This window comes from Protopterus annectens, chromosome 3.part1 (genome assembly GCF_019279795.1).
Source record: "Protopterus annectens isolate FY-2018-M chromosome 3.part1, PAN1.0, whole genome shotgun sequence".
In the NCBI taxonomy this organism is placed as follows: Eukaryota; Metazoa; Chordata; order Ceratodontiformes; family Protopteridae; genus Protopterus; species Protopterus annectens.
The window spans coordinates 160,946,209-160,973,577 of NC_056732.1; the positions used below are offsets into that span (position 1 = coordinate 160,946,209).

The window sequence follows — 27,369 nt, forward strand, 5'->3', positions numbered from 1 at the left end:
TGTTAAGGGAAATTGCATTTCATGCAGAGAGCTGCACTTGAAAATACTATGTGTATCTATTTTTGTTCCAAGTGAACATCCCTCATCAGTGTCAGTGGTGAGGATTGAGGCTTCTTGATTAGTGACCCAGAGTAGGGATGTCACAAGTGTTATAGAATATCTTCATCTGTCATCCCAGAAATGCTCTGCAGGTGATTACACGTCACCACCTCAATGTGATACATAAACAAAGGGCATCAGGTCTTACTGCCTGTTCAGGCTGGCTATGGTGGCTTGAATGGTCACTCTAAAGCCTCGATTAATACTCCAGGCTTCCCCATTCCATCAGTGCAAAATAAAGTGGTAGACAAGCTTAGCAAGTCTCAGACCCTTATGAATATAAATTAATCAAGGGGGTCTTCCATGATTTGATCTAGATCTGAAGGATACCTTAGACTTGCTTGCCTTCATTCAAAACAGATACATTCTGTACCATTCCTTGGATGGGAATGTTCTCTTGCACCTTTCCACTGATTTCCAGGGCCATTCTGAACATTATGTAGGTCTCTCCAAAAAATCACTTTGTTGACATTCTTCTGACCTAAGCAACAGTAGTTCACCCATTTTATGGAATTGCCAAGGGCAGTTACCACAAGCTTCCTCACAGATTAGATCTATTCACACAAGACAAAGTGAGTTTGATACACCTCAGTCTGAAACAGATAAAACTAACTGCCTGAGTGATTGAGTTTTTTCACCATTTAGGCACCTTGTTTCTGTGGACTTGCAGCAGGAAATAAAAGAGGCAAAAAAAAATGCTATTAGGAAATTTTGTTAGTAAGTGGGCCCAATTGCGAGTTTGTATCACTGGTTCTTGAGTATTTGTGTTATTCTCCTCTGGCCTTTATTATTCCTCTATCAGAGTTCATATTTCAGCATGTCTGTCCATGGATCCTCCCCTTTCTTCTCCATCTTTGGTCAAGCAGTTCTTGATGGAGTGTTACATGTTAGGCTACCTAGGAAACTGGTGCCATCTACTTGGGATCTTAACTTTGTACTGGAAAAGTTTTCTTTGTCTCCCTTTGAACTTGCTTATCAGACTAATTTATGCTTCCTGACGTGGAAGACTGTTACTTACTGCACTGGCATTTTCAAGAAGAGTATCTTGAGTTGCAAGATCTTAAGCTAAGTGAACCCTTTTTGGTATTTCATAGAAATGGGATTAATTTAAGAACATAGTTTGAGTCAAGCCATCAGTTTCCCTGTTTTCTATCCAGAACCTAAAAATCTGATGAAAAGGATTCTGATTTTGGATGTACTCGGGCAACTCTGGTATCTTGACAGAACTATGTCCTTTAGGAAAGATAAACAACTCTCTATCTCCTATGATGGGACAATGAAAGGGCAACAGGTGCCAAAACACCCTATTTCCAGATGGTTTCCCCACGCTATTGCTTTTTGTTATTCCCATTATGGCACATCTGTTCTAGGCAGAACCAAGACACATTCTACAAGACACTTATCTTATTCAGTGCCATACTAGAAAAGAGTGAACTAACAGTATTCTACAGGCACCTAGTTGGTCTTCTGTATATTCGTTTACAAAGTCGATTCCTTCTCTGAGCTCAGAACAGGCTTTGATAGAACCATATCCAGGGCCTACTGGATCCTGATCCTTGCTCCTCCCAGGTTGGATAAGATATGGTAATACCCATATAGCTTTAGGCTACTGCGGCAGTGATGGCGAACATAATGCAGTTGTGTAAGCTGCACTTAAATTATCAGTAGCTGTTCAAAGTCATCACTGCTGCAGTAACTGCTCCCTCCCTCTATCCCCTTTATTATGTATATAGTTATGTTTTTGATAAAGTTGTATGTTACTATTTTAAAAAAATATATGGTAGAAATGAGAGTGAAAGAGAGATGGGAAAGTAGTAATAGTATTTTTTAGAGGGATTATCGAGAGTTAAAGCACTTGTAATGAAGTGGAACAAGAGATGGAACAGTAGTTGAGTCCTAATGGAAATTCAGGAGGATTATATGGGGAATATGAATGAGTGTGGAAAGGTTGCAGTTAAGTGTTTTTTAATAACTTCCAAGCACAAAAATTATTAGCACAACAACTCAGACAAAAGAAAACAGAAGGGGCTGTTGCCAAGCAAAGAAGCCTACAATTAGAGAAATAACCAAAGGACTCTATAGAGGTATTAAAATATTTTGGAAATTTTTTAGAAATCTGTATAGAGCAGAGAAAGGGATGAACCAAATAGAGAGAAATGGAAAATTTGTAGAAGTCTTAAATATGTCTAGGTTAAAGAAAAATAAAGCTCAACAATTAACAGCTAAGAGGGAGAGGATGAGAGAAAAGTGGTGATACATAATCAACAGAGAATTCTCCAGGAATAGATGGTATCCTTGTGTAAATTAGGAAGCGAGAAGGTGTAAATGTGATAAAGATGGAAGGTTTAGTTTAACAGTATGTTAAAAGGAGGGACAGTACCAGCATCTTGGGGGGGGGGGAGCTGTGATGGTCGTATTAAAAGTGAGTAAAGATCCTTTAAATACGTCATTTATAAAGGATTTATATCTGTTGTTTAAGAGAATGCCGAAGTTGCTGCCAAAACTGATAGATCTGGATCAATGTGGTTTTGTGGACGGGAGACAAACATTTGACAGCATTAACAGAATAATGATTCAAAGTAAAGCAGAGGGAAAGAAGACCCTGTGTTGGTTGGTCTTGATTCAGAGAAGCCATTTGATAAGTGATTTTATGATTAGGGCAGTGGCAACATTTGTGTTTTCCAACAGAATAATGAAGTTAATTAGCAATATATATGAAGGGTCAGAGACGAGAGTCAATGTGGATGGGCTCATTTCTGACAAGTTGGACTTGTATAGAGGAACCAGGCAGGGGTGGCCTTTTTCCAGAGTTGCTTGCCTTATACTTGGAGCCATTGGCAAAGCAAATAAGTGACAGTTTCAGGGGGTATAAATGGTATGACACTCGAGAAATTATTATTTGCAGGTATTAATTTCCACTGCAGCATTTCAGTGTAGTGGAATATCTTGAAGCAGTTTCAGTTATTTTCAGGATATAAAATAAATGATAAAACAAGGGCTATATATCAGTAAACTGTTCCCACACATGAATTGATGCAGCAATATCCATATTTATGGGGACATAAGATTAAGTATTTAGGGGTTTGTATTAAAATGGATACTATTCATGCAGCTAATATGTTGGAAGAGACAAAAAAGATAATACTAAAAATGAGAAGTTGGACGCTATTAACTATGGATATGGATACTAGGGTGCAAGTGGTGAAAATTTTTCTATTCCTCTTACTATTGTATACTGATTTGGCATATTTCTATCAACTAGCAAAGTTGTGTACTATAAGTTATAAAGAATTGGAGGAATATATTTGGGAGGGATAGAGGCCAACAGTTAAAGATGGTTTAGGATTACCAGATTTGAATAAATTATATATATATATATATATATATATATATATATATATATATATATATATAATATGCATACACACACACACATATATATATGTGTGTGTATGTATATGTGTGTATATATATATATATATATATATATATATATACACATACATACATACATATACATACATACACACACATGTATATGTATGTAGGGATTCACTTTGAATCATCGAATGTTCAGAACATCGACATTCTGATCATCGAGACCAGAACATCGATGTTCAGAACATCAAAGGTTCAAAATGAACCATACAAAAACCAAAAATCTTACAAAAACTATTGTATGCAGGAGGGCTTCACCCCCCCATGTGTGGGGCTGCGCCCTCCACACTCCCCCTACTTTAATATTCCAACTCCGAGATCGCACTACAGTGAGATAAGGGAAATCTCCCATTTACCACTATATGCGGTAGCGCTAAATGGGAGATTTCCTGTACCCTACCTGCAATGCCAACACTCAGATGGCGCACACACAACATGCAGGGCACCTTGCTGCCCTGCATACACCGAAAATTCTACAATTTCACTTACATGGCACTTCCACTTTAAACCTTCGATGTTCTGGTCTCGATGATCAAAACATTGATGTTCTGAACATTCAATGATTCAAAGTGGAAGCGTATGTAGATATATGGGTCCTTGCCAGAAGCTCGAGTTTTCGGAAACTCGAAATTCATATTTTTGAGACGATGTGATCTAGAAAGTTGAAGCTTTTGAATGGAGATCATAGTACGGTGCACATCCTGGAAATCTACCCTTTTCCTCACTGTAGTGCGATCCTGGAGTTGGTATGTAATACGCATGCTTGAAACATCGGACTTAAATAGCAACTCAAAGGAACCACACAATACGTGTTAAAAATGACGTATCAAAAATATATACTAAACAAAAAATATTTGCATGTATCCCCCCAATGACCCCAAAGATATCATTTCAAAAACTTCATTGTTATGGCTATGGATGTCAAAAGATTTTTGTCATTGTTTAAATCTTACATTTTTTACAGCCAGAGGGATGAGGGGCCATCAGATGCTGATGTTTTTTTCCTTCGGAAAATCTGCTTTTCAGCCCCCATACCACCCTGTTGTGAGATTATTTGAACAGCGAGTACTACATGATGTACACATCAGTGAGATAATTTTTTAGAAATGTCAGTTATAATTTTAAAAAAGGAGAATGTATGGCTTTAACACAAGTAATTGATAATCAGATGGTGGTGGTGAATGCTAATAAGTGTGGGGCTATGTTGTGGGAATCCAGTCATTATGATAAGAGGTATTATCTCAGTTAAATGATACAGTTGTGTATTGTAAATAACCCATGGATCCCAACAAAGAGTTTAAGATATTTATTGATCATTTTGTTTTCTGAACACAACTTGACATTATTAATGAGAGTTTAGTACATCTTGGTGGATGACCCTCTACCACAGTACTTTTATATACATCTCAAAATGCATAAATCTGCTAAAAATCCCCCAGGAAGACTTACTGTGTCAGGACAGGGCTCCCTGATCAAACCTTTATTTGAATATTTATAGAGCCAGTTTAAGTCCCTTTTACCTTTGGTTTGGGCAAGAATTAATGACTACTGAATTTTTAACATTGATGAATAATTTGCAAATACCCAATTATGCCTTTAGGCACATTGGATGTACACTTTATATACTAGTATACCCCATACTGAGTGTATATTGGCCATTAAATATTGGCTACATTATTCTGGTCTATATTCAAATGTTCATATTGTGTGTTTACTCAGGTTATTAGGTTTGGTTTTGGAACATAATGTGTTTAAGTATCGGGGGAAATGGTACCTGCAATTTAAAGGTACTGCAATGGGTGTTACTTTTGCACCTTTATATGCAGATTTATGTATGAGATATTTAGAAATGAAGTTGATTTATCATAACGACAGTCCTTTTAAGAAATATTTAATCACATGGCACGGATTTCTTGATGAGTGTTAGTGTTTGGAATGGTCCTAAAGAAATTTGGAATGAGTTTATGTAAACTCAGTTTTGGTTTGTGATTTATAGGTAAATTGGATTTATTTACCATTGATTTTTTTAGATGTCCGTGTAGCTAAACTGGTGGATGATTCTATGGCAAATACTTTATATAGAAAGCTCCTTACAATGAACTCACTATTAAGGGCTGATAGTTGCCATCCTAACCATGTGATAAGAAGTATTCTTACGCACAGTTTTTACGGCTGAAGATGATGTGCAGCTCCACCATGGCTTTTGAGGAAGAGGCGCATAGAATGAGACTTAGATTCTTGCAAAGAGGTTATAGGCTAGCAGATATTACACATGCGTATACAATAGCAGCTAATACCAATATGGAGAATTTTTTATGTTCCTCAGATAGCCAACCTAAAATCGCTAAGGGCACCAACATACAGAGATTAATAACTACATATGGAAGCAAAGCTTTGATAAGTGAGGTTATTAACCAACACTGGCAAATTCTAAAGAGTGATGCATTTTTGAATAAATTTTGGACGATTATGGTGATTTTGGTTATTGAGGAAGTAGAATTATTGGAGAACATCTTTCTCTTTTTAAAAAAGGAAAAGTATTTGGTACTAGAAAATGTAATATCAATAGGCCAAGTGGATGCACACATTGTGCCAACTGTGTATATTGCAAGGTTGTTCTAAAAACGGTCCTTAACCTCTACTAATACTTCCAGGATATTTGAGATTAAACAGTTCATTGCGTGCAATACAGATTGTGTTGTTTATGTGGCAGTTTGCCAATGTGGGGCATTCTATGCTGGCCAGACGTCACCTCTGTTTAAACATAGTATTGCTACCCATTTATGTGATATTAATTGTAAAAGAGCAAGAAGTGCTTTATATAAACATTACTTGAAGCACCCATCTGCTTACTTTATTTTTGTGGGTTTGGATGCAATAGTGGGTAATCATTTGTCTGAATTAACTAGTCACAAATTGTTGGATAGGAAGGAAAGACTTTGAATCATAAATTTGGGTGCCATGTACAAGCCTAGACTTAATGAATATTAGTAGATGGTATTTTTGAGTTTATGAATGAATTTTTGTGTTACGTTTATTATTTATTTAGTTTTTTTTAATATTTTTGGGATTATTGGTGGGAAAGCATGCACACACATTTTTATTTAGTATATATTTTTGTTATTTTTTAATATGTAGTGTGGTTCCTTTAAATTGCTATTGCTAGGCAAAACCGGTATGCTGAACATGACCTAGTGCTGTGTGAGCCTTTTGACTTGTATTGCTGCTGATGGCTGCTTATTAAATTTCTCATCTGTTTTTGATAGATTGCCATTAATAGAATTTGGTCCAGATTCTCCACATTGATTTTTCAGTGGAATATTACTTTGTGCTGATTTATTGTTTGGGGAAGTTTATTGGAATTGGATCACCTTTTTGGGTTCGTACACTAATTTGTTCCTATATATATATATATATATATATATATATATATATATATATATATATATATATACATCTACACACACGTATATAGTCATATATAGAAATGGATGGATGTTTGAGTGTCATGAAATAAGGAGAGATATTTTTAGATGTAAACACTTGAGAGTAGTAACGACTATACAGAATATTATATGTACAAAGTAGCAGAAAATATTTTGAGAACTAAGCCAATAAGAGAATGGTAAAACACAGATTTTTACCAGTAGGGATGGATGTAAGTAGGAGCAGAGACAGGTGAGAGGAAGCTAGAATTTATTGCAGAAAATTAGCAAGGAAAACAAAGTTTTGGAAGCAAATAACTTTTGAGGGGGAGGGACATCTTAGAGTGGGATGAAGCAAAGCAGATGTTTCTACTCCAGGTTAGAGACTGCCTCCCCCTACACAGGGATTGCTAAGAGTATGGACATAGAGAAAGGGATGTGGGAGTGTTGAATGAAAGATGAGCTCTGGTTGAGTTTATAGTTGTCTAAAACAGAAGTTGCAGTAAAAAAGGATAATTAGTAGGGTGTACAAAATACTGCATGATAATTAAGAATCGGAAGATATGAGACAAGACTAGGAAATTGAAATGTAAAGGCAGTAGACAAAAAAAAATGAGAAAAAATTAGAGGATTCTGTGTGGCTCCCAAATGCACAAACAATCTAGGTTTAGGATCTAACTTAAGTAGACCTCAGAATTTTTCCACAGCTAGACAGCAATTGCTGGAGATGTGATGGGAAAGAGACCGGTACCTGGGAAAATGTATATGTACTTTTGGTTAAGAATGTAAAAAGACTGCCAATTCTGCTGTAGCCATTTCTGATTACTCAGAACATTCATCATTTTCCTTTGCTCCCTCTTGGGTAGTCCCTACAGGCACCCTGGACTACTTGTTAGACACATCCGCTGCAGCCTTTAGAAGTGCCCTCTGAAAGCAGTTTCACCACTCTTGTCATTTTGGAAGGAGTATGGAATTCCTCTCTGTCTAGCCAGACTGGAGAACCTGTTCATAGGGATGTTTTGCATGTCCGAAGTCTATGATCTTCAGAAATTCATGTCAAAGAATCAAAAAGCTAGGCGTATTTTCTTGTCACACTTAGAACATGGGTGATTTATTGGACTTGGCTCAGAGTTTATTTAATTTTCTACACCCTTCCATTTCTTGTCTGTGATCAAAGAAAAGAGATTCTTAATTTTTTGAGAAGGCTCAATTTAAACAACAAAATGATTGTGAGGAACAACTTCTGTTTTTTTTTCCCCTCCATTGGTTTTCTGATTCTAAATCTGAGGAAGGTGTAACTTCTGACAGTCCCTTCAAAGAATTCTGTCTTTCTGAAACACTGTCTAGAATCAGTCAGACATTTCAATGGGAAAATAATGATCTCCTCCAGTTTAACCTTTAAAGTTTGTCAGGATCCTTTGACACTGGTCTTCTGCCAGTCAGAACCTCCTTTGGGATGTTTTAATTGTTTATTTCCATTCTCTCTCAGAATTCAGGAGTTTTCTATGAAGTTATCATCCTTCACCTCTCTTCCATTTGAATGCCATTCATCCTTGCTTTGAGTTACTAATTTTATTTGTGTATTTTCCTTTCCCTGAGCTGTATCTTGCCCTTCACATTAGGCTATGATTTCCTCCCTTCTTTTGGAATGTAACAGTTTTATCCAACTTGGAAACATTCTAAGGTTGATTTTTGTTTCAATCAAGTTTTGACATCCGGTTAATATCCCACCAGACTGCCACCAGTAATGTGACATCCCACATTTAAAACCCAATCAGTAATTAATGAGCCTCAATCCTCACCACTGACTAGTGTGGGAGCATCCCATGGAAAGCCTACTCTGCTGAAGATTTCTAGCAAAGCATTTGACACCCTCTCTGCCTCAATAGATGACAGAGCCACCACCTCAGGATATCTGGTAGCATAGTCTACTACCACCGGTATGTATTTCTGTCTTGTAGAACTTCGAGTACTCAGGGGACCCACAATATCCAGGGTCATTCTGAAAAAGGCTTTTCGATAACAGGCATACAGTATCCTACAACATCCCTCACAATCCCAGGGCCATTGAAATTTTGCATAATATGTCTTAGTACATCTTATGCCCATATGACCTGAGAAAGAAATGTCGTTCTATGGTGAAGAGTGGCAGACAAGCTGTAGGCACTACCAGCTGCAGCATTACTTCACCTTCTAGCCCACCTCTAGGAGACCATTCTGTACAACAAACCTTTATCCAGTATGCAGACTCCCCTCGTTCTTGAGCCTCAGGTGCCTCCTTAGCCATCTCCCTCAAGCTTTGTAATATAAGATCTTCAAGTTGAGCCTGTCTCAACTCTACCTTTGTGACCTTCCCCAGCTCTCTTTCTGCAGGAAGCCTAGTCACCTCTGTGTCTCACTGCCACTCCAGGTACCACCACTCACCATGTCCAAGAGAACATGAGTACCCACCAGCAGCTGTGGTTCACATTCAGACTTGCTGCTAGCAGATAGCACCTTCTCTGAAATAGCCCACACACCAGACCCAGCTTCAGGTATGAGATCTTTCTGGGACTCTCCCAGAGTACCAGACTAACATACCTGCATTCAAGCCTGACTGCATGCAACTGCATGTACACAAGGTACTGCATCATCGGAGTCATTCTCTATCAGGACATCTGCAGGAATATCCTCAAATACATGTACTTGCTTCCTCTTCCACCCTGGGATTCAAGATGAACCATAGAAAAAGGTACATGGAACAGGGTCCCTCCCAATTCTCTCACTGGAGTGTTCTAACAAGCACATACTGCTCTTCTCTGACCACTGCAAGTCTCACAATGGTTATATCAGAATCTGTGTCCCTCTTATCAGTTACCTGTTTACCATCTACTAAGAAAGGATATACATTTTGGTGATAATTTGGCACCCCAGTTGTTTCTTAAACAACTTACCACTGGCCGTCCATTTGTCATCCACAATTACTGGCTCCCTCACCTTCTGCTTCTCACCTTGCCTATATGGACATTTGGCTACTGTGTGTCCCCTCTGGTTACACTTGAAACATCTAATCCCTAACTGTGCACTTGATTTAGTAGTTTCCCCCATTATTAGTGTACTCTGTTGGAGTGCTTTAGGCTTCCCCCATAGGTTCCTTTGTCTCTATGCAGCACTGGGTATCCCTCTTATGCAGTGGTGCTCTGCTTAACAAGTAGAGATCCCCTTTTCTCTCCAACTCCTCTGCAGAGTTGTACTCACAATTTGCTAACCAGACACTCATGTCATCAGGCAAAATACTTGTTCCCTCACCAAAAAGTATAACAGTCCATCAAAAGTGGTGACCTGACGCCTACTCACCCATCTGTGAAAGTAAGTACTTAAGTCAGCAATATAATCCTGTACACTTTCATCTGCCTTGTGTCTATGTTCACTAGACTTTTTTCTATATGCCTCAGATGTAAGTTTGAAACAGTCAAGCAGGCAATATTTCATTTTGTCATAATTCAAACAATCTACATCATTTAACTTTGCTACAGCCTGAACCACTTTACCATGGAGTAAGGGAGTCAGGAGCTGTACCCAGAGTTTATGCTCAACATCATATTGTCTACATACTTTCAAAAATATGAATAAAACTGTCAGTCATCCCCATCCCTGTACTGAGGAAAATGTTTACTGACCTTTACAGCTTCTGGGATCCAGTTATTCCTTTTCCCATTACCTACATGACCATCTCGAAGGGTAAGAAGCTCCACTTCATGTCTTCACTGTCTCTCATTGTCCTCCTCTTCTAAACACCTTAGTCTCTCTGCTTATTCCAGTTCAAGATGTTTGGTTTCCAATTCATGCTGATGCTGTTTCTCCTCTGATTCCAGTTGTTTGGCTTCCAGGTGCTTCCAGATGCAGTTACTCTAACTCCAGACAGATTTTTAGGTCCTCTGAAGAAAATGTGGATTGTCCTGTCTCTGCAGGCTGCATATTGGCAACACCAAACTGGATATCCTCCGAACAGCTTGTCTGTACTGTGGCTGCAACCAAGGGTGAAATCATTGCTTCCTTGGTCAGTTTGGCATCCACCAGTCCTCTGGCTTCACACTCCTTAGTCAACTGGATCTTTGTCAGCTTGCTAAAATCTTCTTCTGACATACTTGCCTGCTATCCCTGACTATTTAACTACAAAAAATAAATAAAACTGTGGTGGATTGAAATTCTGAATGTTTACCTTGTGGCTGTCAAAAGTGCACACCTTAATGGCAACTACCCACAGGCTACTGAGATCCAGTTAAAAATCCCACTAGGCTGCCAGCAATAAATGTGATATACAGTTAATATTACACCAGACTGCCATGAATATTGTGACATCCCCCACTTAAAACCCAGGTCAATAATTAAGGAGCCTCAATCCTCACCACTGATTTCAGTGTGTGTGTGTCACAGAAAACACCAGAGCACACAAGAGTAAAATTCCACAATTTCCCTTAAGAGCACAACCAGAACACACACACTGCTTCCTAGGACTGGACTATATATCTCTGTCCACCCCAAATGTAATCAATTATCATACACTTCAGGGCAGTGTCTGACATACACCAACACTTATGAGAACCTTAACACAGGTTTCCAACTGCTGTCTCCCCTCCCCAGTGCAAATGCTAAATGCTGCCACCTGAGTCAAACAGGTCTACATACCCTTCAAAGGATGATCAGTTATTAAAAATATCAAAATAATACTTATGACCAGAAGCAGACAGGCATTTGAGGGGAGCCTGGGGAGTATTAAACCGATATAATCACCCTTTAATCTCTAAAGAACACACTGATTGTCAGCCAAAATGTAAAGTAATGAAAACATTTAGTAATAAGTAAAATGATTACAAGAATGTACATCCATAACTTTCAATAAACACCAGAACTCAATCACCAGAAATATAAAATTAAAGTGTAGGATAGAAGTCCATCATCTTAGAAAGATTCTCAAAATAGCTAAACTTTACTAATCTAACTAGAGAATACTCTCCCTGATCTAATGTAAAGCACAACAGTAAGGCAACAGTCTCAAATCTCTTATTTTAAGAATAATAATCAGCTTTTTGAAAAGGTTCCTTTTCATGTCAAGTCATGTGTTGAAATAATCAAATAGCAACCAGGAACATTCTAATGACATCAACTACTGATCAACATTCTCCACAGACAGTTTGTACTTTAGAATCTGCCTCACAAACGTGCAATTAGAAATGTATGAAAGCACTGACAGATTATTTAAGTATTCTGTATAAACAGGGAAACCCTCATCACTTCAAAACGCATCAACATTTTCACAGCTAGACATACTGGCACACAATAAAGTTAATCTGAGAACACACAAATCTCCTGCCAGGCATGCTAACATAGGACAATGTTTTAATTTTCTTCATACAAGACTTTGGATTTCACACCATTTCATGCCTTTTTTAACCATTCCGTGATAGCTTGACTTCTTTCTGCTGAAGTATACACCCTTCATTTCATTGGGTCTCAAGCTATGTTGCTGTCATATTGCCAAGTTGTCCCTGTCCTTTCACCATTGAGCCTTTTTTGTATCCGTGGTTAACAGATCCCCCTTTCTCTTTGCAGAACACTGTCATGGATATGGGACTTTTGTCTTTCTTCGACCTTGGATTATTCTTTCTGACAGGGTGCTATACTGTTGTGGGCTTAGTTTATAGCTGTGTCTTTACTGATGCACTAGGTCCTACTTTCTCTTTGAGAGCTCTAGATGACAGTTCAGTATTTCATCCTTCTTGAAACATAGTTTCACAGTTTTCTCTCCTCTGTTTTTCACTCTCTCATCAGTTCTGTGATTTGGTGCTGTTTTCTTATAGTTCACACCCTGCATGTCAGGATGCTGTTTTTACTTGTAGCTACTTTGCTTTCTTGACTAAGATAAAACTTCGACACAACCTTAAATGTTAAGTTGTCATTCTCGCCTTCATTCTTGCTGGATGGGTTCGGAGCCAATCCTTGGCTCCGACTCTGCTTATACCAAAGCTCAAGAGCTATTTTTTACCGGCTCGAGGTACCCTGTATCCCACAATGCTAGGCGCTAACTACCCAGATCTCGTTTGCCGCTTAGCTGCGAGGTTGCATTTTTGCCGGCTCTCTGGTAAAAGTTTTTCAAAAGCAGTTTTCTGGTAGGATTTTTCCATTTTATTTTCAGGGTTTGTGTACGTTATTTCCTTTTTACCCTTTTAGAGTAACCCGCCCTTATATAGTCCCCTTTTGGGTCTGTTTTTCTATCCCCTCGGTCCCCTTTTTATCAGGCCTTCGGGCCAAGTTTGTTAATCTTAGTCTTTGGTGTAGTGAAGTGACTGAACTAAGATGTTCTTCATCTCACATTGCTGCAGTCCTTACACTTGGGTAGTCCGCTGTCCTCGGTCGGCCCGAATATCAAAGTATTAGGCTGACGTCGGTCAAGGCGCTTAAGACTGACATCAGGACGTCAGGGTACAAATGCGCATGACCAACGTCATATCCTCAGTCTTTTTTGCCGCATGGTCCGATGCAGAAGCAGCGTTGCAAGTGCCGTTCGGCGTTCTGAAATTTTTCGAATTCGGAGTTTCAGACCGAGTCAAAGTTGGCTAAGTACCCCGTTGGGGAATATTTTAGTTTTTTCTTGCCTCAGTGGTTTACCGGATGTCAGAAAAAGTGAATAACTGTATTTCTTGTGGGAAGCAGATACCGCATAGGGATTATCATACTTTGTGTATTCCTTGTTTGGGGCCTGAGCACGACGTTGTTGGGTGTCGCTTTTGTGCTAGGTTCAATAAGCGCACTATTAAGCGAAGGTTAGATTGTGCCAGGTTGGTCTTCGGGAAGCGGTGCAATTATAATATGCCGTCGGATGCTCCGACGCCCGCTTCTAAGAAGAAGCGCAAAGACAAAGCAGCTAAACCCAGGCAAGAAGAGTCGTCCGTACTGGACGCCGGTTCTTTAGAGGCGTCAGTGGAACCGGTGGTTCCGCCGGAGGCTTCTCTGGAGTCCCAGGGGGAGACTTTGATATTGCAGGATGTGGCCTCTCAGGAGGCAGGTCAGGCTGAAGGGGCTTCTCAGGTTACTATACTCCCCTCCCTTCCTAGGGTGGTTAGGCCCTCTCCTTCTGTTTCCAAGGCTTCTCCCAGAGGCAGGCCAGGTTTAGCTTCTGTTGGTGTCACTCCTAGTTCAACAGGATCTGTACCCAAGAAGCACATGCTTAAAATGGCAGAAGATTTAATTACTTTGATTAGAGGTTCTTTGCCCCCTCCTGATAAGAGGCCTAGGGTGGAACCGGAGTTGGGGAGTTTTGAGCAGGCTTGGATGTTTCAGAGTCTTGACTGAAGACTTGCAGGAGTACTCTCCTTATTCTGATTCTGATGCAGATGATTCGACTCCTTCTGCTTCTCCTCCAGAGGATTTTTCTTTTTCAGAGACTCTTCATTCCATGAGGGAACATTTTAAGTGGGAAGGTCAGGACTTCTCTGATTCCAGGAAAAGGCTTAGGGAATTTTTGCTTTTACCCCAGCATAGGCCTTTGGCTATACCACCTGTTCTGGATGTTGTGGAAGATGTGTTTGCAGAGGCTTCACTTAATCCTGATTTTTTGCCTCCTGCTCCTGTTAAACCGGATAGATATTACAGGGTGCCTGAGGCTCATAAATATCTTTATAAGAGTCCTAGGGCGGACCCAGAAACTGTTAGTCAGGGACCTAAGGGTGTCAAGGCCTCTGTTGTTAAAAATCCGATTCCTCCAGATAAAGAGGCCAGAGCTTTGGATAGATGGGGAAAGAAAGTCTATACTTCTTCCACCTTAGCTATGAGGGCTTTGAATTGCCAGTTTCACATGTTGAAATATCAAAACTATCTTCTTTCTCAATTGAAGTCTAAGGTAGATTCTCTGGCGGAAGGCATTGAGTGTAAAGAATTACAAGATTTGGTACATGTCTCTGAACAGGTGGGTAAGCATTCTTTACAATGTGGTTTTGATGCTGTACAGGCCTCGTCTAGGGTGGCTGCCACTGGGTCAGTTCTTCGCAGGCACGCCTGGCTGAGGGATCAGAATTTATCTGACCATGTTAAGACAAGGATTTTGGATGCTCCTTTACAGTCTGATGTGTTGTTTGGTTCACCTGTGGAGTCAGTCTTAAAGAAAATGGAAGACAAGGCTAAGTCTATGCAGGCTGTTAAAGATTTTTTACAAGTTCAGCCTCCGAAGTTTAGTAGGAATTGGCCTGCTAAGGGGTGGACGTACCCTTCTTATGATTCACAGTCTAGGGGTAGATCTAGGCGTGGTAGGGGCAAAGCTCAGAGCTCCTTCAGACCTAGAACAGGGAGTTCACCTGCACAGTCTTGGTGAGGGCAGGGGCCAGTCCTTTCGTAAACAGGCCCAATGACCTACCTTTTCAGCTGCCAGATCCTTCTTGCCTGGCAGCACCTTTGGGAGGAAGGTTGGCACTCTTCAAGGAAAATTGGAGTTTGATTACCCAAGACAGATAGGTATTGGATATCATACACCAAGGTTACAAGTTTTATTTCCATACCTTGCCTCCTTTCAAAGGCATGCCGGACATTCCTCCTCAGCAAAGACTAGAGGCTCACAAACAAATTTCTCTGCTGCTCCAAATAGGGGCCATACAACCGGTCCCTCTGCCAGAAGTGGGCCTAGGATTTTATTCTCGCCTGTTCCTAGTACCAAAGAAGGGGAACACGTGGAGACCAATTTTGGATTTATCTATCCTCAACACTTATCTGGACATTCCCAAGTTCAAAATGTTGACGTTACAACAGCTTTTACCTCTGCTGGGCAAAGATCACTGGATGGTGACTCTGGATCTCAAGGAGGCTTACCTTCATGTTCCTATCAGGCTAAGTTGCAGGAAGTATCTGCGTTTTCGGGCTGGGACTTCTCATTATCAGTTCTCTGCATTGCCCTTTGGCTTATCTACTGCGCCCAGAGTGTTCACGAAGGTTCTGGCTCCAGTGATAGCTTTCTTCAGGCTAAGAGGAATACAGATCTATCCTTATTTGGACGATTGCCTGATTCTGGCCCAAGGAAAGGATGAACTTCTTCATCATTTACAATATGTGATAGCAGTGCTAAGATGCCTGGGGTATTCTGTGAACGAAATAAAGTCCAGTCTAGTACCCTCTCAGGACATGTGCTTTCTGGGTGTGAGACTGAATACAGCATCCCAGATGGCCTTTTTGACCCCGGACAAACAAAAGAATCTTTCTCTTTACTTCCATCAATTGTCTCATCAGTCCAGGCTGACTGCAAGGACAGTCCTTCAAGCCTTGGGGTTCATGGCATCTTGTATTCTGGTGCTTCCCAATGCCAAACTGCATATGAGGAAGCTACAATGGTATCTCAAAAATGTATGGACACAGCACTGCCAGGATATGGACACTGTCATTCAGATAATACCTTGCATTCAAAAGGAATTTTTGTGGTGGGCTCAGGAATGTCACCTAAACAAGGGACTCTCTGTGACCTGGCCAGAGGCGAGTCAGATTCTAACGATAGATGCCTCAGACAAAGCTTGGGGAGCTCATCTAAATGGAAAGTGGGTACAAGACACGTGGCCTGCCAGACTTCAACATCTACATATCAACTTGAAGGAGATGTTAGCAGTCCAATTTGCATTAATAGCTTTCAAGGATTTACTTCTTCCAGGGCAGGTGTTGGTTCTAACAGACAACACAACTGTCATGTGGTATATCAACAAGCAAGGGGGAACACATTCTTATCCTCTATGCAGACAAGCAATGATTTTGTGGGAGACTGCTCTCAGTTTACAGCTAAATCTTCAGGCAAGGTTTCTGCCGGAGCACAGAACTCCTTAGCAGATGTGTTGAGCAGACAAATTATGGATCCCCACGAGTGGAAATTGGATCCTCATGTATTTCAGAAATTGACAGTGTTATGGGGAACTCCAGACATAGATCTGTTCGCTTCTCCACTAAACTACCAGCTGCCAAAGTTTTGCACAAAAAGGTTTCATCCCACAGCTTGGAAAGTGGATGCTCTTTCATTCAATTGGAGCAATCTTCATGTGTATGCCTTTCCACCTCTGCCTCTCCTCCCAAAGGTACTCCTGAAGGTCAGACAGGACAAGCCAAAGATGATTTTAATAGCTCCAGATTGGCCTCGACAGCACTGGGTACCCATTACTGAGAAGTCTGGTACGGGAGCCTCCATGGCCTTTGCCTTCGATTCCACACCTGCTGTCTCAGGAGAACAGTCATTTACTCAATGTCAAACTTCACTCTCTTCACCTAACAGCCTGGCATATTCTGTTTTAAACCCTGGAGGGTCTCAGCTTCCACAGCAAGTTTTGAATGTTATTTTGGAGGCCAGAAGGCCTAGTACAAGGAAAGTGTACGCAGATAAATGGAAGAGATTTTTATTTTGGAGTACAGCAAAGGAATTTGATGTTTCTAAGCCTAATTTAAGTGTGGCTCTTCAATATCTTACTGAGTTACTGGACAAAGGTTTGTCCTTCTCTTCTATTAAGGTTCATGCTGCAGCAATTTCTGCTCACTATGACTGTGACCCACCATTGTTTTCTCATCCTTTGTTTAAGCAATTCCTTAGAGGGGCAAAGAATATAAGACCCCCACGTAGACCTCCTACTCCTGCTTGGGATCTCAATTTTGTGTTGGAGAAACTCACTCTACAACCTTTTGAGCCTGCAGCTACTGCCGAGTTGAAATATTTATCATGGAAGACTGCTTTTTTGTTGGCCATTACCTCTGCGAGAAGGGTTTCTGAATTACAGGCCCTTATGGCGGTTGAGCCTTTCTTAATTTTCCATAAGGATAGGGTATCTTTGCGTACTAATCCTTCCTTTATGCCTAAAGTGGTTTCTAGTGTGGCTTTAAACCAAACTATTCATTTGCCTACTTTTTATGCAAACCCCCAAAATAAAGGGAAAAGATTTTGCACACTTTGGATATACACAGGCAGTTGCGATATTATTTGAGCAGAACTAAAGGGTTCAGGCAGTCTCAGCAGTTATTTGTTTCATTTGCTTTGGGTTCTCAGGGCAAGCCTGTGTCAAAACAAACTATTTCTAAGTGGATTGGGTTTTGTATTGCTTTCTGTTATTCCCATCATGGTAAGGAGATTCCAGCTGGGATTAGGCCTCATTCCACTAGGGCTACTGCCACTTCTCCAGCTTTTTTAAAGGGGGTGGCAACTAAAGATATTTTGGAGGCAGCTACTTGGAGTTCAGTGCATACTTTCTCTAAGCATTACCACCTTCCACTTTACTCTAAATCTAGGGCTGGTTTTGCCACTGCAATTTTACAGGGCATTTTGGCAGCTCCTACTGCTTTATAGTTTTGCCATCCTCCCTTACCTCTGCTTTGGGATTCTACCCAAGTGTAAGGACTGCAGCAATGTGAGATGAAGAACATAGTACAGTTTTGTACCTACCATAAATGTAGATGTTCGAAGATCCACATTGCTGCAGTCCAATTTACCCTCCCTCCTCCCCTCTGTAGTTAGAGGCGGTTGTGTGGTTTGGGTTGTGAATATTGTGGATATTGTATATATTGTACATATGATTAGTGCAAGGGTGGTTGGTTGTTTTTTGCTGTCTTTTGGTTTTGACCTTTCTTTTTAGGGTCTTCTGACATCTGGGGCAAGAAAAGACTGAGGATATGACGTCGGTCATGCGCATTTGTACCCTGACGTCCTGATGTCAGTCTTAAGCGCCTTGACTGACGTCAGCCTAATACTTTGATATTCGGGCCGACCGAGGACAGCAGACTACCCAAGTGTAAGGACTGCAGCAATGTGGATCTTCGAACATCTACATTTATGGTAGGTACAAAACTGTACTTTTTTTCTTTAGTGTGTGTGTGTGTGTGTGTGTGTGTGTGTGTGTGTGTGTGTGTGTGTGTGTGTGTGTGTTTTACACAAGATTGTCTAAGGAGTCCAAGGTCTCAGGCTTCAAGAAGTGTGAGTCATGCTGTCAGAAAATGTCTCTGACAGACGGTCACACTTCTTGTGTTTATTGCCTAGGCCCTCTGCACCTGCAGGTCTCTTGTTCTGTCTACCATGCATTCAGTCCAAGAGTCCAGCAGGAACGCAGAAACAAGTTGATTTTGAGAGGCTTGTTGAAGCCCGAAGGTTCCCCGTCCAAGTCCTCATCGGGCAAACCTTTGAAGCCCACTAAATCGTCGGTTCCGAGATCAGAGCCTCTGACCAGTGGTGCTACTTCTGCATCGGCTCCGGCTGGAGCCGAGGCTTCAAGAACTCAGTCGGCTCCGATAGTTACGTCGGAGCCGTCTTCGAGTCGTAAGCGCTTCAGGTCCCCTTCTTTGGAGTCGGTCCATTCGGCTCTGAGATCTCCTTTGCTTTCGGAGCGCAGCCATCGGTCCCATTCCTCTCGGTCTTCCAGGCCTTCGGACCATGACCTCGAGAGGGTGGTTAGCAGACTCCATAAGTCGCAGGCACTGGCCCAGATGCTTCATAGCCCTTCTCAACAGATGGTGGCTATCCCCGTTCCATCGTCGATTCCTCCTCCGACTCTTCCTCTGAGTTCGGAGCCAGAGTTTGTGGGAGCCGTGACCATCGACACGTCTGAGCCGATACCACCCATTTTGGCTCCGTCGTCAGCTACGATTTCTTCTATGGTGCCATCCTTGGAGGGATCCGGGTGCCGTGACTCCCTCGTTGGCTCTGAGGGGGCGAGTGGCATCGGACCTTTGTCCGACCCCGTTCTCCCCCTTGGAGGCTGTGCGCAGGTGAGTTCGGCCCCGACATCGGCCTCGGAGCCATCCCTCTCGGTGCCGGGAGGGGTCCTTATCTCTTCAGAGCGGGGACCTTCTTCCCTGCCTGTTAGGGGTGCTTTCAAGGTCATGAGGAGTGTGCTGGCCCCTGTGCCTGCTCCTCGGTCGGCTCCCTCAGCTCCTCCCACTGTAGTGCCTGCTACGGTCTCTACCTATCCTCTTGACCCTGACCGCAGAGATCCTACGCCTCAGGGGCCCCCTTTGGGAGCATCCTCCTCTTCTGAGGCCTCCCCTGATCCGTCAGGGGAGCCCCCTCAGAGGAAATGTAAGAGGAAGCTTGTGGACTCCCCTGAGTCCGTCACATCTGACACTGACTTGGATGAGTCAGAAGGGTCCCCACGATCCCCCTCTGAGGATGCCTCTTTTTCTGACATCCTTGAGATCTTCAAACAGAGGGGGAACTGGTCTACCCTCAATCCTTCCGAGGACGAGTCTGTCTACCTAGAGGCGTTTGGTTCTCGCCCTTCCACCTCCTGGGTGTCTCAGCCCTTTGACCCCTTATGGAAGTGGTGGCCAGGAAGGCATGGACGGCCCCTGACTCGTTGGAACCTACCCCACGGAGGCCTTCAAAATTTATCACAGCCCCGTCTGATAAACAGTTTTTGACCAAGGGTGTCCCTGTTGATGCCATGGTGGTGGCAGCAGCCACTAAGAAGGAACTGGCCGATCCTTCAGTACCTATCCATCCTCCTAATAAGGAATCTAGGACCATGGATAGGTACGGCAAGCAGATGTTTTCTTCAGCGACCTTTACCATGTGGTCACTGAATTACTTATGTCATTTCACCGGCCTTCAAAGAGACTTACTCAAAGAAATGGGTGATACCCTACAGGATCCAACAGCTGCGGGGTCTCAGGACAAAATCGACTCCAGCTGGCAACCCTAAACTCGATTGTCAACTCCTCCATGCGGCTTATTTCTTATGCGGCCGATGGGGCGAGTAGGGCTGCAGGCACAGGCGTGGCCTTAAGACGTCACACCTGGATGTGGCTTTGTAACTTTGCTGACCCCTTTAAGGCGTCCTTCACCAACTCTCCCTTTGATGGTTCAGCGTTGTTTTGACCTCAGGTGAAGGATACTTTGACCAGATGCGAACAAGAAGGCAAGACTCTCTCTGCCGTGGGAGTCCGTTTCTCCACACCATCTAGACCATACCCTAAAGGTCAGAAAGGTGGAAAAATTTGGTTTCGCAAACCACAGGGAGTCGCGCCGGACACACGAGGTGAGTTCCCCACTAGAGGTAGGGGGGGACAATAACAGACACCACCCCAGGGGCAGAGGGGGTCCACAGAATCAGGGTAGCAGAGAAGCTGTCTCTGGCCAACCCTTCCAGCATCCCTGAGAAGCTTCCCGGCTGTCCGCCTTCGGAGGCAGTCAGAGGAAGATTATCACTGTACCCAAAAGCCTGGCTTTCCCTCACCAAAGACAGATGGGTACGGTCGATCATATCTGAGGGTTACAAAATTCCCTTTGTCCACACCCCAAAACAACCAAAATGGCCCCTTCCAGATGTTCCACCCGGTCTAAGGGAACAAGCAGTATTAGAAATCTCAAAACTGCTAAGAAAAAGGGCCATCCAACCAGTCCCAGCAGACCAGCAAGGATCCGCAATCTACTCCAAGTTCTTTTTGGTACCAAAAAAGACAGGGGACTGGAGACCAGTTTTGGATCTTAGCAGACTGAACAAGTCTGTTCAAAGAACGAAGTTCCGGATGGTCACACTACAGTCCATTCTAGCCTTTTTGGGCCAGGACCATTGGATGTGCTCTATAGACCTTCAGGATGCGTACTACCACATCAAAATGCACAGGCGCTCCAGGAGGTTTCTCCGCTTCCGGCTGGGGGCCAGTCACTACCAATTCAGGGCCCTGCCCTTTGGTCTCACTACAGCCCCCCGAGTGTTCACCAAATGTATGGCAGTGGTTACGGCTCATCTGAGGCGTCAAGGATTCCAGGTGTTTCCATATCTGGACGACTGGCTGCTTACCACCACCACCAGGCGTCAACTTATTCAGTCCAGAGATTACACCATTCAGATTTGCGAAGAGCTAGGTATCTCCATAAATGTCGAAAAGTCTGCTTTGTCGCCTTGTCAGTCTATTACCTTCATAGGCGCCATATTAGACGCATTCGAACTATCTGCAAAACTAACGGCACAAAGAGTCTCAGATATTCGCGAACATGTTCATATCCTTCAGAACAACAAAATTCAGGCCAAGTTTGTACTGAAGTCTCTAGGTCTCATGGCGGCTGCCATTACGTTACTTCCCTTAGCTCGCTTCCACATGCGACTCCTTCAGTGGATGCTCTTCTCTCAGTGGTCCTTCCAGCAGCACCCGATGTCACACAACATTTTAATAACTCAGTCATGCAAGAAACACCTGTCTTGGTGGATGGTCTCCCTTCAAGTGATTCAGGGCAGACCCTTTGTCCCCCCCCCCCGGTTGCAGCAGTGACAACGGATGCCTCCCTGATCGGTTGGGGGGGGGGCATTTTCAGGGCAGGACGGTCCAGGGTACTTGGCAACCTTTCGAGTGCCACCTGCACATAAATGTCCTAGAGATGAGAGCAGTATTTTTAGCGTTGCAAGCCCTTCAGGACTCTCTTCCCATTGGGACGATTGCAGTTCAGACGGACACTATGTCCATAGTGTGGTACATCAACAAGCAGGGCGGAACCAAGTCCTATCCCTTATGTCGAGAAGCACTCAGACTTTGGCAGTGGGCAATCTCCTCTCAGCAGTTTCTGATAGCAATGCATATCCCCAGGAAGTCCAACGTCATAGCGGACAGGCTGAGCAGAGCCATTCTCATGCCGCACGAGCGGTCTCTCAAGCAGTCAGTAGTGGAGAAAATTTTTGGAAAATGGGTTCAACCTTGCTGTGATCTTTTCGCAACACCCCAGAACAGCAAGTACCACAAATTTTTCACTCTCTTCTCTCTTCCCGGCCACCCCCCCAGAGACCCTCTAGTTCACGATTGGCCCCGGGGTCTCCTGTACGCTTTCCCCCCTTTTCCATTAATCACTCAGTTGATTCAGAAAGCTACCGCCTTGAGATCCACAATGATCCTCATTGCTCAGTACTGGCCTCGACAAATCTGGTTTCCATTCCTGCATCGTTACCTCTTGGAGCAGCCCTGGCATCTGGACCCAGTTCCAGATCTCTTGACCCATCAGTCGGGCAAGCTGCACCAATCCCTCCCCTCTCTCAACCTCACAGCTTGGTTGCTCCACTTCCAACCTTAGCCAGGCTTCCCTCTATCTCCCATTCGGTGCATGACATAATTTTAGCTTCTCACAAATCTTCTACCAGGAGGATTTATGCGAGCAAATGGAAACGTTTTTCCTTCTGGGCAAAATCTAGGAAGATAGACCCATTCGTGGCTCCTATCCAATCGGTCCTGGATTTTTTGGCCGAACCTTTTCAATCAGGATCTTCTTCATCCACTATCAGAGTACAGTTAGCGGCCATTTCAAATTTTCATGTGGGCCTGTCAGACTCCTCTATTATGTCTCATAAACTGTGTAAAGCCTTCCTTAAAGGTATCTTTTTACTTAAGCCCCCGGTCAGACATCCCCCACCGCAGTGGAATTTGAATCTAGTTTTAATCTCCTTGATTCTCCCTCCCTTTGAACCTGCGGCTTCCTGTTCTTTGAAGTTTCTTTCATGGAAGACTTTGTTTCTAGTGGCCATAACCTTGGCGAGGAGAGTCTCAGAACTTCACGCCCTTTGTGTTAGTCCTCCTTATCTGGTTTTCCATAAAGATAATGTGTCCCTAAGAACTAACCCCTCCTTTTTACCCAAAATATCTTCTGAGGCAAATCTAAACCAGACTATTGATCTCCCAGTTTTCTTCCCTAATTACTCCAACAGAGCGGAACAAAAGTTGCATTTCTTGGATGTTCATCGCCAACTCCGTTACTACCTGGATAGAACCAAGCAATTTAGGAAATCTGAGCAGCTCCTCCTATCTTATGCTGAAGGGAAGAAAGGCCTTCCAGTTTCCAAAGTAACCCTTTCAAGATGGTTGGCCTCTGTCATTACTTTCATCTATGAACTGAGGCATCAAAAGCTTCCTTCAAAACCTAGAAGCCCATTCAACTAGAGCCTTAGCTACGTCAATAGCCTTTCAGGACAGGTTGCCTTTAGATTCAATTTGTGCGGCAGCCACATGGGCCTCTCCCCATACCTTTATTTCTCATTACAAATTGGACATGGCCTCCAGAAGCCGAGCTAACTTTGGTTCCACCGTCCTCAAGAGTCTGTTCCGATGAGCCACCCAGGTTTGAGGTGCTAGGGATGCGGTCCCATCCAGCAAGAATGAAGGCGAGATTGACAACTTAACATTGAGAAGTTATGTACCTACCATAATGTTCCATGTTAGTTGTCGTCTTCTCGCCTTCTTTCTTGCGTCCCGCCCTCCAACCCCCTAGCCTGGACAGACCGATAGGATCCTACGGGGCCTTCTTTTTTGCCCAGTATGGTCTCCAGTGGTTATCCTTTTCTTGGGATGGCTATCTATATGGGTATGCCTCTCTCTCTCTCTCCTTTGTTCTGGGGACAGAACTGCTACAGTGTTCGCTATCAAATGAGATCTGGGTAGTTAGCTCCTAGCATTGTGGGATACAGGGTTACCTCGAGCCGGTAAAAATAGCTCTCGAGCTTTGGTATAAGCCGAGTCAGAGCCGAGGATCGGCTCTGAACCCATCCAGCAAGAAAGAAGGCGAGAAGAAGACAACTAACATGGAACGTTATGGTAGGTACATAACTTATCATTATAGTGATAGGAGCTGCAAATCCTCTGTCACAATATTATTCAATATTCATGTGTCCCTCCACGGTTATTGAGAGAGAGATATTTGTAGATTAGTTGTATGATTTGTCTTGGAGATATCTTTGAAAGAACCCTTATGAACCACCTTTCAGCAGTGTTTGCTTGTGACTGTGCCCTAGAAGTAGTGGAGGATGGACAATTCCCAGTACATGCCCAGGTTATTAACTTGCGATAATTCTAGATGTGTAGGACTGGGTCCAGCAACATCTATTCATTCATTCCCTTGACCTTAGAATTGAGGTTGGTTCTTGTTTCTAAGACTTTTCTTTTTTTAAATTTGTTTGGATTTTTGCCTTCCATGCGCCGACAGAGATTTTGGGGGGGGGGGGGTCACCCATACAGGACTGTGATTTAAAGTAAGAGATTGGTTGCCTGGGAAAGTTTTAGGTGCCTGCTGCCCAAGTCCTGCCAGTCTGAAATACTAGAGGTGGAGGAAGATGGACCTAGTCTTGCAGGAACATCATTGATGCAAGTACGTAACTTTCATTTAGCACAGAGTGACCAGAGGGTTGCCATTTGCACAAACAAAGCTTGTCTGTACATGTTTATTGGACCATTCTGTTTTTGTTGTGCCCACGATAATGGCTATCCAGTTGGTATCATAAGTCCATGGGCCCAGAAGGATCTGACAGTGACTGTACTGGGATGTTTTATGCATTTCCAACCTCACTATATTTCGTAAAAGTAGAAGAAGTGTATTGCAGGTCTCCTTCATTGAATTACAAGAAAAAATGTCTCTCTAGAAGTAAGGGATTCCAGTGGATGCATTTGTAAGGCAATTGACTTTTAAGTGTGATATAATGTACTTTAAGCCAGCTTCCGGAGACATGTATGTACCATTTGATGTCCTTGTTTACTGTGCTTGGCAGTTTGTCCACAACTTTTTGGTCATTGATGGCCTTGTAATCATGCTTGTCAGCCTTCCATGATCTTAGTTCAGGTCTTTATTCTGTGCTTCCTAAAACAGATTTAGTAACAGTGACCATTGCATGTTATTTTACAAAAATACTTTGTTGGTGCTGCTTTTACTGTAGTCGTGTGCCACATCTCTCTCTTCCCTCTCCTTATTGTCAAAAGCAGTAGTGTGGCAAGTGCCATCTACTGTCTTGAACCAGAATATTGCACTTCTATGTAGCTGTGCCAGCAGGATATATTTCTGAGTTGCCTTGATGGACTTCAGTACTACGTTTGTTGTGTAGAACCTGGCATTGGTAATGGTAAATTTAATAAGAATGCTGAGATACATAAACTGAGTTTATTTACTATAGCTGGTTTTGAAATTTGTGCTAATAATGACTTTAGCTCACTCCCTAGTCTCTCCACTAAATACAATACTGCCTTATTCTGTTTATTTCATGTTGATGGAAATTCCCCTTTCAGGTACTTGATCTCTTGAAAGGATGAAACTCGACTGATAACACTGGAGCATTGCAAGTCCAGCATTTAGTATGACCTTGCAGTAAGGATAATCACATGTGTTTATCAGGCTAAAAGTTTCTCTCCTTCTGCACCTACCTCCCCTGAAATGCAGGTATATTGTAATGCTTGCAGCTTCATTTTCTCCTCAGTAGTTGTACCTTCCACTGCCATTGGCTTTATAAGTCCCTGTTCTCCATTTTAGAATTCTGTCAAACGGCATTTCTGCTTTCCTTCACAAAGAAGGGGAGTAATCCTGTGAATGTCTTGGCTCCTCCATTTTCTTTTCCTCCAACCGTGAAGATGTCTCACCAGGTAGCAGAAAAGCTATATAACAAGAATGCAGTTAATGTACACAGATTTTGAAATCGGTATTACAGTAATTTAAGATGTTAATCATCTAAGTTGTGTAAATCTCATGCAGACTGTATTTTACAGGATGTGTACTCAGAAGCAAAGGTCCACAAATGGCTGTTTTTATACCTATATATGGTTTAATAGTACAAAATCTGTGCATTTCCAACCTCACTATTAATATGGATGGAATGGTTTCACATGGCGCCATGAAGTTTTGTGTGAGAACAGTATTAACGTTTGGCACAGTGCAGGCACACGCATTATTTAGTAATCTTGCATTAGGAAGCTGCTGCATCCCCTGTAAGTACATGTCTTTGGGGAGGTGTCTGTCTCTATGCTGCATCTGATTCTGATACCCTGAATGCATTAAAGAATTGGACTTTAGCATATGCCCTCCCCCTCCTTTATTTTATACAAGGATTCTGAGTGATAAATAGCCTACTTTCAACAGTTATACTTGTGGTCAGTCACTAGAAATGGCATCCATTTCTTATAGTTTGCTTGTGCTTCAAACCAAACACTGTACAACTGTGTATAATGTCACAAGAGAATGTAAATGCAGCCAGTGTCATTTTACCTTGGGTAGATGACTTTATGCTGTGACGTGTTACATGGGTAAGTATCCTCCAGATTGTAGCTGAAGCCTCCCCTCACTTAGAAATGTGTAGTCTAATTACTAAAATGTGCACTTAGTGCCTGACTTTTTTAAAATGCAGTTGATACTGGTGCTATCTGATTACAGGAATATGTATGTATTAAGGAAAATAGCACAGAAGTGTGTCAACCGTTAATATATGTGGATAGTTAAATAAATCAACACTATTCATTTAGGATAAGGAATAAGCTTTAACCTGATATTTGGTTATGAAAAACACAGGGGGACCCATTTGTGGCACATAGCATCCTTTTGTTTTAGTCTTCCTGCTGTTTATATTAAGTCTCCAATAAAACCAAGATCTGGTACTGTCCTGTGCCAGAGTGGGAAGGAGAAAATAACTATTTTATTGTG

At 42.4% G+C, this 27,369-nt stretch overlaps 1 protein-coding gene across 9 annotated transcripts in view; it reads left to right on the forward strand.

The window, feature by feature from the left end:
- The window catches only part of SVIL (supervillin), a gene marked incomplete in the record, with an annotated part of 2,930,183 nt that overhangs the window by 1,186,856 nt on the left and 1,715,958 nt on the right, over positions 1–27,369 (forward strand).